This window comes from Macrobrachium rosenbergii, chromosome 50 (genome assembly GCF_040412425.1).
Source record: "Macrobrachium rosenbergii isolate ZJJX-2024 chromosome 50, ASM4041242v1, whole genome shotgun sequence".
NCBI lineage: Eukaryota > Metazoa > Arthropoda > Malacostraca > Decapoda > Palaemonidae > Macrobrachium > Macrobrachium rosenbergii.
The window spans coordinates 10,355,001-10,370,000 of NC_089790.1; the positions used below are offsets into that span (position 1 = coordinate 10,355,001).

Here is a 15,000-nt window from a genome sequence, read left to right on the forward strand (position 1 = left end):
TTTCGTATTCGTTTGGTCTGCATATTTAATTGAGAAAGTAAGACAGATGACAGAAGGACTCACAGGAAGAGAACTGTGTCGGTTTAGACGAGGAAGAAGGTATATGGATCAGGTGAATTTTATTGATCAGTAATACGAGAGGTTTAGTTTTTTGCAAGTAAAGGGGAAATATGTGCACGGAATCTATTGACCGGAAAAGCTTATGGTAGAATCGATTGAAAGGTATTGCGGAGGGTGTTGGGGATCTATATCATGGTAGGTAAGTTGTTGAGAGTGATTAAACGTTTTTATGACGGAATTGTTAAAATATCTAGACTGGATAATGGCTGTCTCGGTGAAAGCCAGTTTTAGAGTAGAGTGTGATATGTTTCTGTTCTGGGAAAAGCCAGTTTTAGAGTGTGATATGTTTCTGTTCATAAACGAGTAGATTATGTAGGTGCAGAGTTGCGGGATAAGAAGTTGAGTCATGAATTGCATGTGGAATGATTGTTTAAGGTACAGCACTGACTGAGGATAGTGACGGAAAACTAGAGAACGTACTGAAAGTATTTCCAACCAACATGAAGCAGTGTAATATGCAACGCGAACACTAAGTGGTTGATTTTTTTAGTTGTTTTAAATAATTACAAAGGAATGGTGGTAGGAATAGTGAATAGTGGAACAAGGAAGGTAGCAGCACGTGTGCAAAGATTGGGAAGAGCCTTGGAGTGTCTATATGGAAGCCATGGTAGGAATAAAGAAAGGAATCACTGAACCATCTTCTCATTATCAGTGTGAAATGTGGATGCTGAATGCGAATGAATGATTGATGATTGAAATTGTTGGGATGCATTGCTTTCATAGTATGATGAGAGAATGGCTCATAGTGTTTTGAGATGGTTTGGTCATGTGGAGAGAATAACAGACAGTGCTTTGGTGAAAATGGTACATAATTCGGATGAATTATCAGGATGGAGGAGAGGAAGATCTAAAAAGTACTAGATGGATGGGATGGAAGATGTGTTGAGAAGCCATGACCTAAATATCCAAGAAGCAGAAGTGCATGTATGATCCTTTTCTGTAGGTCTGTGAAGCGGCTCAATTTGTGTTTATATATTAATTTTTTATTTTTACACAACGGGTTATTCCAAGATTCAGCAGTTAAAGTATGAATGTTTCAGGGACTGTGAGGTTATTTTTTCCACTGAAGCCACTATCTGGTTTGGGAAACTGCCCATTATTCTGTGTGTGTGCGTATATATATATATATATATATATATATATATATATATATATATATATATATATATATATATATATATGTGTGTGTGTGTGTATATATATATATATATATATATATATATAAATGTTATACATCACATATGGATTGATATGAAAATATGTATAGAGGGTAAACGGAATATAGGGAAAATATTTAAATAAATATATATATAATTATGTCCAGATAAAGTGATGATGGATTGACTAAAGTATGTCGACAGAGGTAAACAAATGGGAGACAAAAAAATTGAAATAAAATTATTATGTCCAGATAAAGTGATGACGTTGATAAACTTATGTGTTACACACACACACACACACACATATATATATATATATATATATATATATATATATATATATATATATATATATATATATATATATATATATATATATATAGAGAGAGAGAGAGAGAGAGAGAGAGAGAGAGAGAGAGAGAGAGAGAGAGAGAGAGTCAGTTATAACAAATAGAAATAGAACCGCGTTGGTTGGACATTGGGGTGGACGGTACAAAGCCATGGAAATGTTTGGATCAAATAAAAGTTGCAATGGGTTCCGTCCCCCCCGAAGTCGGATTTTGCAAGATTTTGTTACTGAGGCGGAACATTTATACAGAGGGGGAGGAGGTTGCAGAACTGTCCTTTATCCATCACCCGGCGCAGGAAGAAAGAGGCCACATATATTTCTTTTTTCTCTCTCTGCTCAATATTTTTACCACCCCTCTCGCTTGCTTCGTTATCTTCTTCCTTTAACCTTTTCTTTATCTTTAGTTCTTGTTCCCATTAAATTTTGGTCTGAATTTCTACCAATAAAGTTTGTAGGATATTACTTCAAGAATTTCGATAAGGGTTATTTTTCTAGTTAATACGAATTTAGGTGGGTTTATTAATTTGGAGTTGATTACCTGTACTTTGAATGCCAGTCATGGTTAATTTCTTTCGGTTGTGATGAGATTTGAGTTCTTTGTAAATGGCAACCTGACTATTACTAACAATTAATGCAACCAACTTCACAGAAACATATATATACTCCATCAAAGGAAATTGATTTACATAGTAATTGTGATGATAGTAATTGTGACGATAGTAATTGTGACGCTAGTGTATGAATTGTGAAGGATCTGTTATCAGAGAGGACGATATTTCTTATAATTACATTTTAATTGGACATAACTCGAGCACTGATCTCGTGATAGCGATTCTTGTCTTGAATGGCCGTCGTAACATTACTTTTGTGTTTCGTGGAGAGAGCAACTTGTTATTTTCCCCTGTGGGTATTATAACTTCGCAGAGTTTCCGATTTTACGTCCCCGGTCATCGTTGCACCAACTGTCGTTATCCAGTGCATTCTTGTATTTTTCTCGAGGTCTTGATTTTTTTTTTTTTTTTTTTTATGCCATCTTGCCCAACCTCGGCTTATTTTATACCGCGAACCTTGCCCGCGGTTGTTAAAACTTTTCATTGTTTATGGAAGTTTTAAGAGGTAAAAGGAAAAAGGACTAATTCTTGTTTGGAATCTTTGTGCTTGGAGTCATTTTTGTCGTCGATCAGAGAATAGCTTGCAAAAACTTAAAATCACATTTTATATACATAATTTATATGCTGTATGTATTTGTTTATATATATGTATATGTCTTTACATATGTATATACATGTGTGTATATATGTATATATAAGAAATGTTGGAATGGTTGAAATGGCGGTTTATCTTAGGTTGTACCCTGAATTATCAAACGCCGAAACAGGAGTCAGAATGGATATTCTTTGCTTTTTAGGAATTAGGTCTCAAATGTGAGGAAATGTGAGAGGTGCTTGTAATAGAGGGAAACTCCTACATCCAAATGGTTTTATTGACACATTTGGCTCTATGAGTTCCCCCTCTTTCTCAAGCAACTCTAACATTCCCTCACATTCGACTCCTAGCTGCCGGTGTCACATTTAATATCAGATTAGATGGCGTAACCGTCTACAGTTACACCGTCTTTTACTCTCTTCACAATGACAGAAGGCAGTCACTTTCGCTCGGGGAAAATTGTAGGTTTCCGTCCCAGCTCGGGAAAATCCTGCTTTATGTACACACCCAAAAAATCTGTGACGTCTAAATACAAGAAAACACCTCATTGCTTAGCTAATGTTGTCCGCACACAATTTCTGACGTGCTGCCCAAAGGTACGATTTATTAATTCCGTTTCAAAACTTACCGTACTAACTAATTTCCCTAATCAAGTTTATCCAGCATTCAAACGTCGACATCTTGTGACAAAATGATAAAAGGAATAATTGTAAAATGACGACGTTGCTTTTGTAAATTCCCCAAAAACTCGCGTACCGCACAAAATATAGGGTTCTTACTTTTTCGGTTTACCTATCCTACATTGTTTGATCTAAAGGTTTCTCAGCGACAGTGAGAGCTGGGAGAAATCAGATGATGAAGTGCAATAGCCACTGCATAAAGTAATTCTCAAGAGTAACGGAAAAGGATGGATGGCAACGAGCAAAATGGGTAGTATAGTAATGCATATACTATGATACAACTATAGTGAGACATTTACAGTTTCACAGGACATCAAATCTCTCTTATCAGCATTAAACATTTCCAAATTTTCTTTTCCATCGTTTTGGCGAGACAAAAATGACGGCGTCATTCGATGACCAGGAGACAAAGAGAGAATAAAGCACACTCTCGTTGCGTAATAATCATATGTTAGTAATAATTAATAATTATATGGAAACTTAATAAAGTCATGTAATTGTGTGCCGAAAAAGATTGATGGCGTATTATTATGTCAAATATTTTCCACGTTTCGAAAATGAAGTAAATATGGTCCGGAACCACATTACAGCCTGACAGCTTCTCTAATTATTTGTATATTAAGTTATACCGCCAGATATCTAGACTTTTCACCCAGGCTGATCTTCTTTCGGGTTCTTCTCCCAGCTTCCCTTGGGCCACGAGAGAATTCCTGATAAGATTAATGGAATAGAAGAAATGGAAATGAAGTCATTAGACGAATCCAGTCCCAATTATGGTCCGGTAAATACTTTAGGGAACTGAGGGGGACTCGGTAGTTAAGGAAGATATTGTTGGGAAAATATGTGAGGAGGTTGGAGGCTACATGGAATCACTCTTAGACGGGAGAATATGGTTTTTTTTTTTTTTTGCGAGTTTTTGGTTAATATTAGGAAATGATGAGATTTCGTTTAATATTTGGAGTTGGTCCTGTAACTTATGAGGGTTTCTGGTAGGTATTAATTGAAGTTGGGGGTGTTACACTGTAAGAGACCGCTTTATTTCAAGTTCAGAAATGTTCCCATCAGTTTTGTAGTTTTCCTTTTGACTAAGAAATGTTTATCTTACATTAAAAGTATGCCACAGATAATCGTTGCGCATTAGCTTCTAATTTTCTATTGTACAAATATGTTTTAAATTGGGGATTTTGTATATTTGTTACGTTCATTTTTAAATAATGCCCTCATTTTCATTTCTGTGTGTGCAGATCTCATTATATATATTATATATATATATATATATATATATATATAGATAGATAGATAGATAGATAGATATCATTATATATAAATATATATATATATGCATATAAATATGTGTGTGTAATTGTAATAGCCACAATGCCGTCGAATCAAAACGAAGAAGAACCAAATAAAGAAATTCTGATGCCTGGGCGAGATTCGAACCCACATCCGGAATTGAATGATAATGAGGAGAATCTCTCTCTCTCTCTCTCTCTCTCTCTCTCTCTCTCTCTCTCTCTCTCTCTCTCTCTCTCTCTCTCTCTCTCACACACACACACATATATATACATATGATTAAATTTTATTATAAATGTAAATATTGGAAAAACTCACTGTTTAAAATTGTTCCTTTGTAGATTTTCTTATCTCTCTCTCTCTCTCTCTCTCTCTCTCTCTCTCTCTCTCTCTCTCTCTCTCTCTCACGCATATATATACATATGATTAAATTTATATTATAAGTGTAAGTATTGGAAAAAGTTACTGTTTAAACTTTTCGTTCCTTTGTAGATTTTCATAAAATTGTAATTGATTCTAAACTCACCTGAGCTTTACCTTTGTTACAGGTATTTGGCGTGATCTGGCAGTTTTAACGACCTTGGAACTAAGCTTACTTTGGCCTTCAGTGAGTAATAACATGACGAAGACATTATGTTTTAGGAATATTTAGTGAAAAGAGGTGCAAAGACTAAAAAATTTCATGCTGGTTCATATTAGTGTGTAATTATATATATATATATATATATATATATATATATATATATATATATATATATATATATATATATATATATATATATCAGCCTGTATACATACACATATACACACACACTCTCCTACCCGCACACGCATTACTTATATGTGTATATATATGCATATATATGTATACATATCAGTATATATTGTAGGCCAGTGGTTCTAGCGTCACGTCATCAGGAAGTGTCATTAAATCGATCCCACGGGGTGGGAAATATCCAATAAGCCAAGATGTACACTTGGTTGTGGAGTGTTGGGAGACTGGTGGGTGTTAAACGGAGTGAAGGAAATTGGGCTATCAACCTCATCCAGTGTAATTATTGAGACCTGATAGAGTGATATCTGTTAAAGCCATAGTTTATTACACATATATGTGTGTGCACACACACACATATATATATATGTGTGTGTTTTAAATATATATATATATATATATATATATATATATATATATATATATATATATATATATATATAATATATATATATATATGTATATATATATATATATATATATATATATATATATATATATATATATATATATATATATATATATAAAAGGAAGTAAACTGAAGGAAGTAAACTGTATATCTTATCTGTTTTTGAATCGTGGGGCAAAGGAATGAGAAAAGATCTTAACACCAAATGCAGAAAAGGCACTAAATGGAGAAGACTTGAGTTATAAATTACTGCTAGTGAGATATAAATCAGTGCAACATGAGTATTGTAACGTCCTCTGCACAGATTAGTAGTGAACTCTCACTAGAAATAAGCGATGTATATTATGTAGAACTGCAAAACGTTACGCTTGAAGTGACAGAAAGAGATATGAGAATTGTTGGTAATATGATTGCTTTCAAGATAATAAGGGCAATGGAGATATGGGGTATGTTATGGGCAAGAAAGACGCGGGAGAGACTGCAAACGAATATGAGATACTATTCATTAGCCTTTGTGCTGGAAATAATTTGGCAATTGGAGGTACTCTTTTTCCAACAAAATGACATCAATAAATACACATGGACATCTGTAAGCGGCAGTCATAGAAGCCAGGTAGATCACATAGCCATAATCGAGAAAAAAAAAAAGCATTGAGGGCCAGATGTCGATATTGATATACAACCTGTCATTGCCACATGGAAGCTGAAATTAAAAACACCCAACGAAGAATGTAACTTAGTATGTAGCGTCCTAGAAAAGCTCCTTGAAGATGAACATAAAGAGGTTGTTGTAATTGAGTGTCGAAATACAGTTGCAGTTCTAAAAACCGTATTGCAAGAGGAGCAATCAATGAGGATTGGTTTGACACCAGTATATCAGTCTGCTGAAAGAGAAATGCAGGGATATTGGGAAACAAGACGTAAGAGAAATACAGGGATATTGGGAAACAAGACGTGTAAGCCTTGGATATTGGATGATGCTGGAGTTACAATAAAGAACCGACAAAAGCAAAAGGTACACGTGGACAACATTCAAGTGAGGACGAACGCAGAGTAGATTGTCAACCACTCAAGTCTAGACGGTAGAGTTAAACGAAGATCAAAGAGAGATAGGGGAGAGTATTTGGATAAACAGGCTGACGATGTTGACGAAGCCATGTATTCAGCGAGTGGCATTGGTATTAGGGTAGCCCTTTGAATTATTAATGACATATCCTTGGGTGAAAAGAAAAGAAGGAAAATGCCTGTCAGAAGGAGGTGAGTGCCAGTAATAGCGTCAGAAGAAAAACAGCTCTTGAATGGAACATTTTTTTAAAGTCCTGAATGAGAGATATGAGGGGGATAATTTGATTGATGTACCAGAACCTGAAGAAGACCTGAAAGTGCTATGGAGTGAATTCAGTTTTTCAAGTGGAGACAATAACAAAGAAACGTAGGAAATTGAAAACACCTTGTTACGATGGCATTACTGCAGAGATGATTTTAGCTGAAACGCCGGGTGGAGAAAGGATTAATGAGGTTGAATCTTTCAAATATTCAGAAGCAGTAATATCTAATTTAGGTTCTCTTGAGTTGAGAAAGACCAATAAGAAAAGTTAAATCAGACAGTGGCCAGGCTAAATAATATGGTGAAACCAGACAGATTGGGATTGCCACAGATTGGAATTGCTCAAGAAACTATGATTATACATAAATACACTGCGATCTGTATTGTCATACAGAAATGAATCAATAAACAAACTATTATGTAAAAGATTTTGTGATTTCAGAAAAAAAGCTTTTGTAAAAATATCAGGAGTCAGGTGGCAGGATGAAGGTAGAAATGATAACTTCCATATTATGTTCCTTACTTTTATTTTCAACAAGTCCAAGTCTATGATCAGGCAAAATATGCATAAATTTTTTGTGGTTGTATGTTTAACTTCATCCTGCAAATTTGGGCATTGCCATGAGTATAAAAATCGTGGAGCGCGCAGAACTGAAAAGGAAGGAAATACATTAACGCTTTTATCCTCGCTCGATTTGTGTAACGTCAGTCTTTTGTAACGTTACACAATTTTCTGTCGTGCTTAAAAATAAACTTTGGAAATTGGTCCGGCGCCCTTGAAACAAATAGAGTTATTCGCCAACAGCCGTTCGAGTTACAGTGCAAATGTTTAACCTCTCAACGGTTCCCGTAAATGAAGGTCGAATTCTTGTGTGCCATTTTTGCTTTTGCGTTTTGATAAAAATATCTTGAGTTCCGGTGTGCGTTCGTATGTGTCTGGTTTACCAGTTTGTCTGTGTCAGTGCGAACTTGCTTTCGAGTATTTTTTGTGAAATTCTGATTTAATGGTTTAATTGTTAAAGCACACGCGCAATATATGTACTCATATACGTATATATGTACACGTATAAACACATATATATTCCCACGTATACACACATTATATATATATATATATATATATATATATATATATATATATATATATATATATATATATATATATATATATATATATATATGACTATTTATCACATCACCGTGATTCATATACAATCAGAAAGCTACAAACGTCCTTTAATATCCAATCGCTCTACGAAATAATATATTTTCATATATGTTACCGAAGGGGAATTTTTAGTTGATAATAAGTCCAGTCCCGTGGGTCGAACCAGCGACGGACGAGGAATCAGGACTACAGGGACGCACTAACGCAGTTGGCCCAAGGAGCGAATTGGATATTGCTTTCTGATTATATATATATATATATATATATATATATATATATATATATATAAATATATATTTTATATATTGAATGGCATAAAAGTCAGTTTCAAAACTCGTCCACAGAAAAGACTGACTAGTTATTGGTTACCTTAATAATCTTAATACAGTTTTTGTTTGTCAGCTGTAGATAACAACATCTTGGGCACCTTCGTTTTTACTATGCCAATTTCTCCATAATTTTACTGCTGCAAAGGACTCGGAGAACTGGCGTATTTTTCCTTGCTCTGATGTGAATTTGACTTACGTTAATCGCATATGGTCCTGCTACGATCAGTTTGAATTTCCATCCCGTTCAGACAAGGCTTTTGACATCTCGGCCCTGTGTAAGACTTTCTGTTCAGATTATAAATAACAAAAGTATAAAAATTATTATTGAATTACGACTGATAATGAAGAACTTAGAAGAAAAAGCACCCCCTGAAACCAAATGTATAAAACACCCAATATTGTAATCACTTATCGTATGACCTTACCCCCACGGTACAAAGTAACTATAGAAACTTTGAGTGATTGATTGATTCAAATGATCCAGTAGGGAGTTCAGCAGTAAGAGCCACTGTTAATAACATAAAAACAAGTAACAAATGCGCAATGCGCCGAAGTTTCTTCGGCGCAATAGTTTTTCTGTACAGCGTATAATGCTGTATGAGTCGTGGCCCACGAAACTTTCCGCCGCGGCCTGGTGGTGGCCTGTCCTATAGCATTGCCAGACGCACGATCATGGCTAACTTTAACCTTAAATAAAATAAAAACTACTCAGGCTAGAGGGCTGCAATTTGGTATGTTTGATGATTGGAGGGTGGATGATCAAAATACCAGTTTGCAGCCCTCTAGCCTCAGCAGTTTTTAAGATCTGAGGGCGGACAGAAAAAGTGCGGACGGACTGACAAAGCCATCTCAATAGTTTTCTATTGTAGAAAACTAAAAAATTATGGCAAATGGTCTGAACAATTTTCTCGAAATTGAAATGTTATAGACAAGGGAGTGAAAGTTATATATGGAAAATGTTTATTCAGAGATTGCAAACTTCTTTCAGTTATATAAGTGTTAAAATATAGTAACCCAGTTACTCTGCATCACTGATGTTTTCTTTAGCGAATACTATGACGTTACCATAAGCAGCTAACGATTGAAAGCTGTGAATGAACTGTACACTAGTTTGTGAAATGAATCAAAAAAGACATCAGACAGTACACAGTTTTGCGTTAGAGTAGCTTTGGAACGTTACTTATATGTGAAATGAAGAAAGATATAGAAAAATATCCACACTAATTATTTGAAATCAACAGGACTGAAAAACATTTGACAGTTGCTTTCTGCCCGTAAACCACGTTGGAGTCAGTGTTGCAGGTTGCTTAAAGTTTGGGAAATGGGAACCCAGTGTAACGTTTATAAATTTCAAGAAATTTAATCAGCATTCTCTCTCTCTCTCTCTCTCTCTCTCTTTCTTTTCTTCTCTCTCTCTCTCTCTCTCTCTCTCTCATGATAAATTGCGGTAAATATTGTACACAATCTTATTTTATATGACAGGATTTTCTCTGGCCATCTCTAATGGCTCCTAATCATGTAAACGAAGCTTAAAATCTCTCTCTCTCTCTCTCTCTCTCTCTCTCTCTCTCTCTCTCTCTCTCTCTCTCTCTCTCTCTCTCTCTCTCTCTGATAAATTACATTAAATAATGTACACTAGTTTATTTAATAGGATTTTCTTGGGCCATCATCAACGGCTTCTAATCATGTGAATGAAACTTAAAATCCTCTCTCTCTCTCTCTCTCTCTCTCTCTCTCTCTCTCTCATGATAAATTACATTAAATAATGTACGCTAGTTTATTTGATAGGATTTTCTTGGGCCATCACCAAGGGCTCCTAATCATGTGAACGAAACTCTCTCTCTCTCTCTCTCTCTCTCTCTCTCTCTCTCTCTCTCTCTCTCTCTCTCTCTCTCTCTCTCTCTCTCTCAGCCAGTGTTTTGCAGCTAAGTCGGAGAGGTTAGAACCCTTCTTAACTCTCTTTAGGTGTTTACCGTTTTATAAAATGATTAAGGTTGAATAGAGAGGACAAGGGGCAAGGAGGGAGGCAGCTTGGGGGAAGGGGAGGGGGAGGAGGAGGAAAAAAATAGGACAGCAGGAGGGGGGAGGGGTGGATAGAAGGAAAATGAAAGTGGAAATAAAAGAGAAGTGGAAATTGAGAGGTAAAATAGGAAACAAAAGGTTAAGGGGTATGGGGTGGGATAGCAATTAGACGAAAAATCGAATTAAGATGAAAAGTGGTAATAAGCAATAGCATGATAAAGGGAATTAAGAGACCAATGTTAAGGAAGAAGGAGGGAAATACGAGCAACAAAAGGAGGATGAGAGTTAAGGGTACGGGGTGAAAATGATATAGGAAGGGATGATACGAATAGAGGAGGGAAGGAGGAGGATAAAAGTGACAAAGATAGAAAAGAGGGGTTTAAGAAAGAGTTGGAATTTAAAAAGAATAATAATAATAGGTTGCATGAGAAAAACGTGGAATTCAAAAAGGAAATGGGGACAGTTAAAGAAAGGAAATTATAAATAAGAGAAAAGGGGTATTCAAGAAAAAATGGAATTGGAAAAAATAAGGAAATTAAGAGGGAACAAAGTGAAATGGTATTCGGGTGTTGCCCTGGGATAAGGGGGGGGGGTTGGCGTCGTGGGGGTAGAGTGGTGGGGTCGATCTCCTTAAGCCGTGGTATTGGAAAAATAAATTGGGTTTTATAATAGAACTGGAGGAGCCAAAGGCTAAATTCAGTTTTGTCCCCCTAAGGGAGTTTAGTCTAGCGAGATCATCTTCACAGCCCTGTGTACTCCGTGTCCATTACTTCATTCCTTTTGCTTCATTAAAGTTGCTTCGTTCACCGTTACTTCATTTCTTTTGCTTCATTAAAGTTGCTTCTTTCACCATTGCTTCATTTCGTTTGCTTCATTAAAGTTGCTTCTTTCACCGTTACTTCATGTCTTTTGCTTCATTAAAGGTGCTTCTTTCACCGTTACTTCATTTCCTTTGCTTCATTAAAGTTGCATCTTTCACCGTTACTTCATTTCTTTTGCTTCATTAAAGTTGCATCTTTCACCGTTACTTCATTTCTTTTGCTTCATTAAAGTTGCATCGTTCACCATTGCTTCATTTCTGTTGCTTCATTAAAGTTGCTTCGTTCACCGTTCCTTCATTTCTTTTGCTTCATTAAAGTTGCTTCGTTCACCATTGCTTCATTAAAGTTGCTTCTTTCCCCATTACTTCATCTCTTTTGCTTCATTGAAGTTGCTTCTTTCACTACATTTGTGTTGCTTCATTGTAGCATATCATTCTTGCTAGTTGATTTTATTCCTTTGGTTTCAGTTTCTTTATTATCGCGTTGATAGTTTTGGATTGTCATTTTCTTTACTGACCTTTCTTATTCCTCCAAGTTTATATTTTAAAATGCAAGAAAATTATACTGTGAGTCGTTAAACGTTTAAGAGTAATATTTTTGGCGATTATTGTCTTGTTTCTGGTAATTTTAGCCAATGGTTTAACGTTCCTGTATTCTCGTGAATCTTGTGAAATATGTAAACGCACTGTGTTTGGTATTAAAAATCGTTTTTATTTCCTGTAACCTTTTACAATATAGCGGAGATATTTGTGAAGCAGTATCAAATATGAGAAAATCTTTTCCAATTTGGTAGAAACAGAATTAAATGTTTTGGTTTGGATTGTCTGTAAAATTTCACGTGCTCTCTCGAACTTCTGAAAAAGGAATTTCTTTTCTGAATTTTTGGTACATATATATTTGAAATATCTCAGATCTTTTAATCTGGTCTTTTGAGCTTTATTCTTCACACGAATATATGTATATATATATATTTTTTCGAATCTCTTTCATACCTAACATAAATATTATTTCAGGTGTGCATTTGCACCAGTTGTTTTAGATACAACTGCCATTGTCGTCCATATGCGGAAAGTGTCTTCGTATATGCAATCCTTTTGATCTGTTTAATCCTGATCTCTGTTTTAATTATTCATTTCTCTTTTAAAGGCGTGTTTACATTGTCGTCTGGTATCAAAAGCCAAATTCATTTACTCTAAAGAATAGTGGCGCTGTGTACCGCACCCTGTATTCTTCTTCTTCTTCTTCTTCTTCTTCTTCTTCTTTTAACGTGCTTTTTTCCCATTTTTGTATGGGGTAAGCACGATGCCTTCTTTGAAGGACTTTGATTTGGCTTTGGGGTAGACCGTAGTCTCGATCGGCTGCCCTGCCTGACGTCGCTTCGACCCTGGTAGCGTATACATGTATTGTACCAGTCACCATCCCTTTCTCCCAGCAGCGAGGAGACGTTGAATGGTTAGGTCGACAGTTTGAGACGTGTGAGGTGTCTGTTATGTTTTTAGGAGATGTTGGAGTGGCTTTGTTTGTGTTACTTAAGATTAATTCTCAGTTTTAAAACTGAAATGGTTTAATTTCACTCTCCGATGCCCATCCATTGGTGATACTTGTTTATGGTTTTTTTGCTCTCAGAGCGAAGGACTTTTTCATCCCAACTTCAACCCCGAAGGGGAATAGTGCTGTCAGTGCACCTCATTCGATGCACTTTAGGCATTACTTAAAGGTTCTTTGCAGCGTCCCTTCATCCCCTAGCTGCAACCCCTTTCAGTCCTTTTACTGTACCTCCATTCACAATTATTCTTCCATCTTACTTTCCACCCTCTCCTAACAATTGTTTCATAATGCATCTGCGAGGTTTTCCTCTTGTCACACCTTTTAAACCTATTACTCTAAATTTCCTCTCAGCGCTGAATAACCTCATAGGTCCCAGCGCTTGACCTTCGGCCTACGTTGTATATTCTGTATCTCAACTTCAAGTTCAACCTAGAATGGTAACGAGTTAGAAATAGAAATATCTTTTGATAATTCTGGAACCGTTGTCACGTATAGAAGCAGCTGTGATCTTTATATTTAATTTTTTTGTTGTGGGTGTGCTTTTCATAGATTTATAACTAGGTTCATAGCCACACGACTGCCTCGGGTAGAATTTTGTACTACCTACCAGTATAAAACCTTGCTATTTTATCATTCGTCTGGAAAGAAAAGCGCTGTCTGCAAACTGTTGCTTGTCTCCCATGCAAAGCACTGACACATAATACGTGAGAATGAAACTCGCGATTATTAAAATATGCATACCATCGAATTTATTGAAGCCATCTTGTTTTACGTGACCCAAAACAATCTTCAAACTCTTTATCAAAGCGTATCAAAATAAAATAACAATAGAGATAAGTCTGAATGCTACAAAGTATCGCGTACGTTTTAACAAAAAAAAAAAAAAACAACAAACAAGCAAGAAAAATTGTGGACCCATCGTTAACATGTGCTCGGGAGGTGCTCGGAGAGATATAGCAGTTTTCGGGAACCTGTGGCATTCCTGACATAGCTGTACTAACACCGGAATTGGATAAGTTTGGTCTTCCGCGGATACGTGCTCACACTCGAGTATGTTGTAATCTGTGAACTTGCATCCAAGAAGAAGTAGTAATTTTTCGGGGGGTTAGTGGAACATTGATCCATTAGAGTTTTTTTTTTTTTTTTTCCTCGCTAATGAAATACAGCGCTCAGGACTCTGAAAGGCCTATGAAACTATTATCAAGATATCCATGCCCCGTAAGGGGGGGGGGGGGGTTAGTGCTGTTAGTACTCCTCTAGCGGTGCGCTGTAGGCATTACTTAAGGTTCTTTGTAGCGTCCTTTCTTGCCTTTTTATTGTACCTCCATTCATATTCTATTTCTTCCATCGTAATTTCCGGCCTCTTCTAAAGTTACACCTTTCGAACCTTTCTATTCTCAACTTTCCCTTCAGCGCTGAATGACCTCTTAGTTCCCAGCGCTTGGCCTTTGTCCAAAGTTCTATATTCTATTATAAAATATTCGTGTGATATTCGTCATTAACTCTACAGCAGAAAGGAATTGGAGTCTACATAACTGTGTTCTCCTCTTTGTTCCTGAAGCCAGACTTTCCCCTCGGCCATTTCTCTCGGAAGTTGGGGGTAGGGGTGGGGTTGGGGGTGGTTATGGTTCAGAACCGTCGGACATATTAGGCGTTAGGAGGCAGCGACCCAATATATCAGAATTATGCCGAGAGAGTAATGTCCTCTCAACACCAAACCGTCCACCATAGTTTTCAGAGGAAAACTTATTTTTTTTTTTTTTATTAATCTAGATACTTTTATTACGTTAACC

The 15,000-nt window shown here is 36.2% G+C and overlaps 1 protein-coding gene across 42 annotated transcripts in view; it reads left to right on the top strand.

The window, feature by feature from the left end:
- Positions 1-15,000, top strand: part of Cadps (calcium-dependent secretion activator 1) — a 760,773-nt gene that overhangs the window by 249,923 nt on the left and 495,850 nt on the right. The window contains exon 2 of one of the 42 annotated variants that reach the window (XM_067093765.1): positions 5,360-5,418. The exons of the other annotated variants lie outside the window; for them this stretch is intronic. The gene's annotated coding sequence lies outside the window, so the exon portion shown is untranslated. The remainder of the gene's footprint in view (positions 1-5,359; positions 5,419-15,000) is intronic. 42 annotated transcript variants of the gene reach the window in all.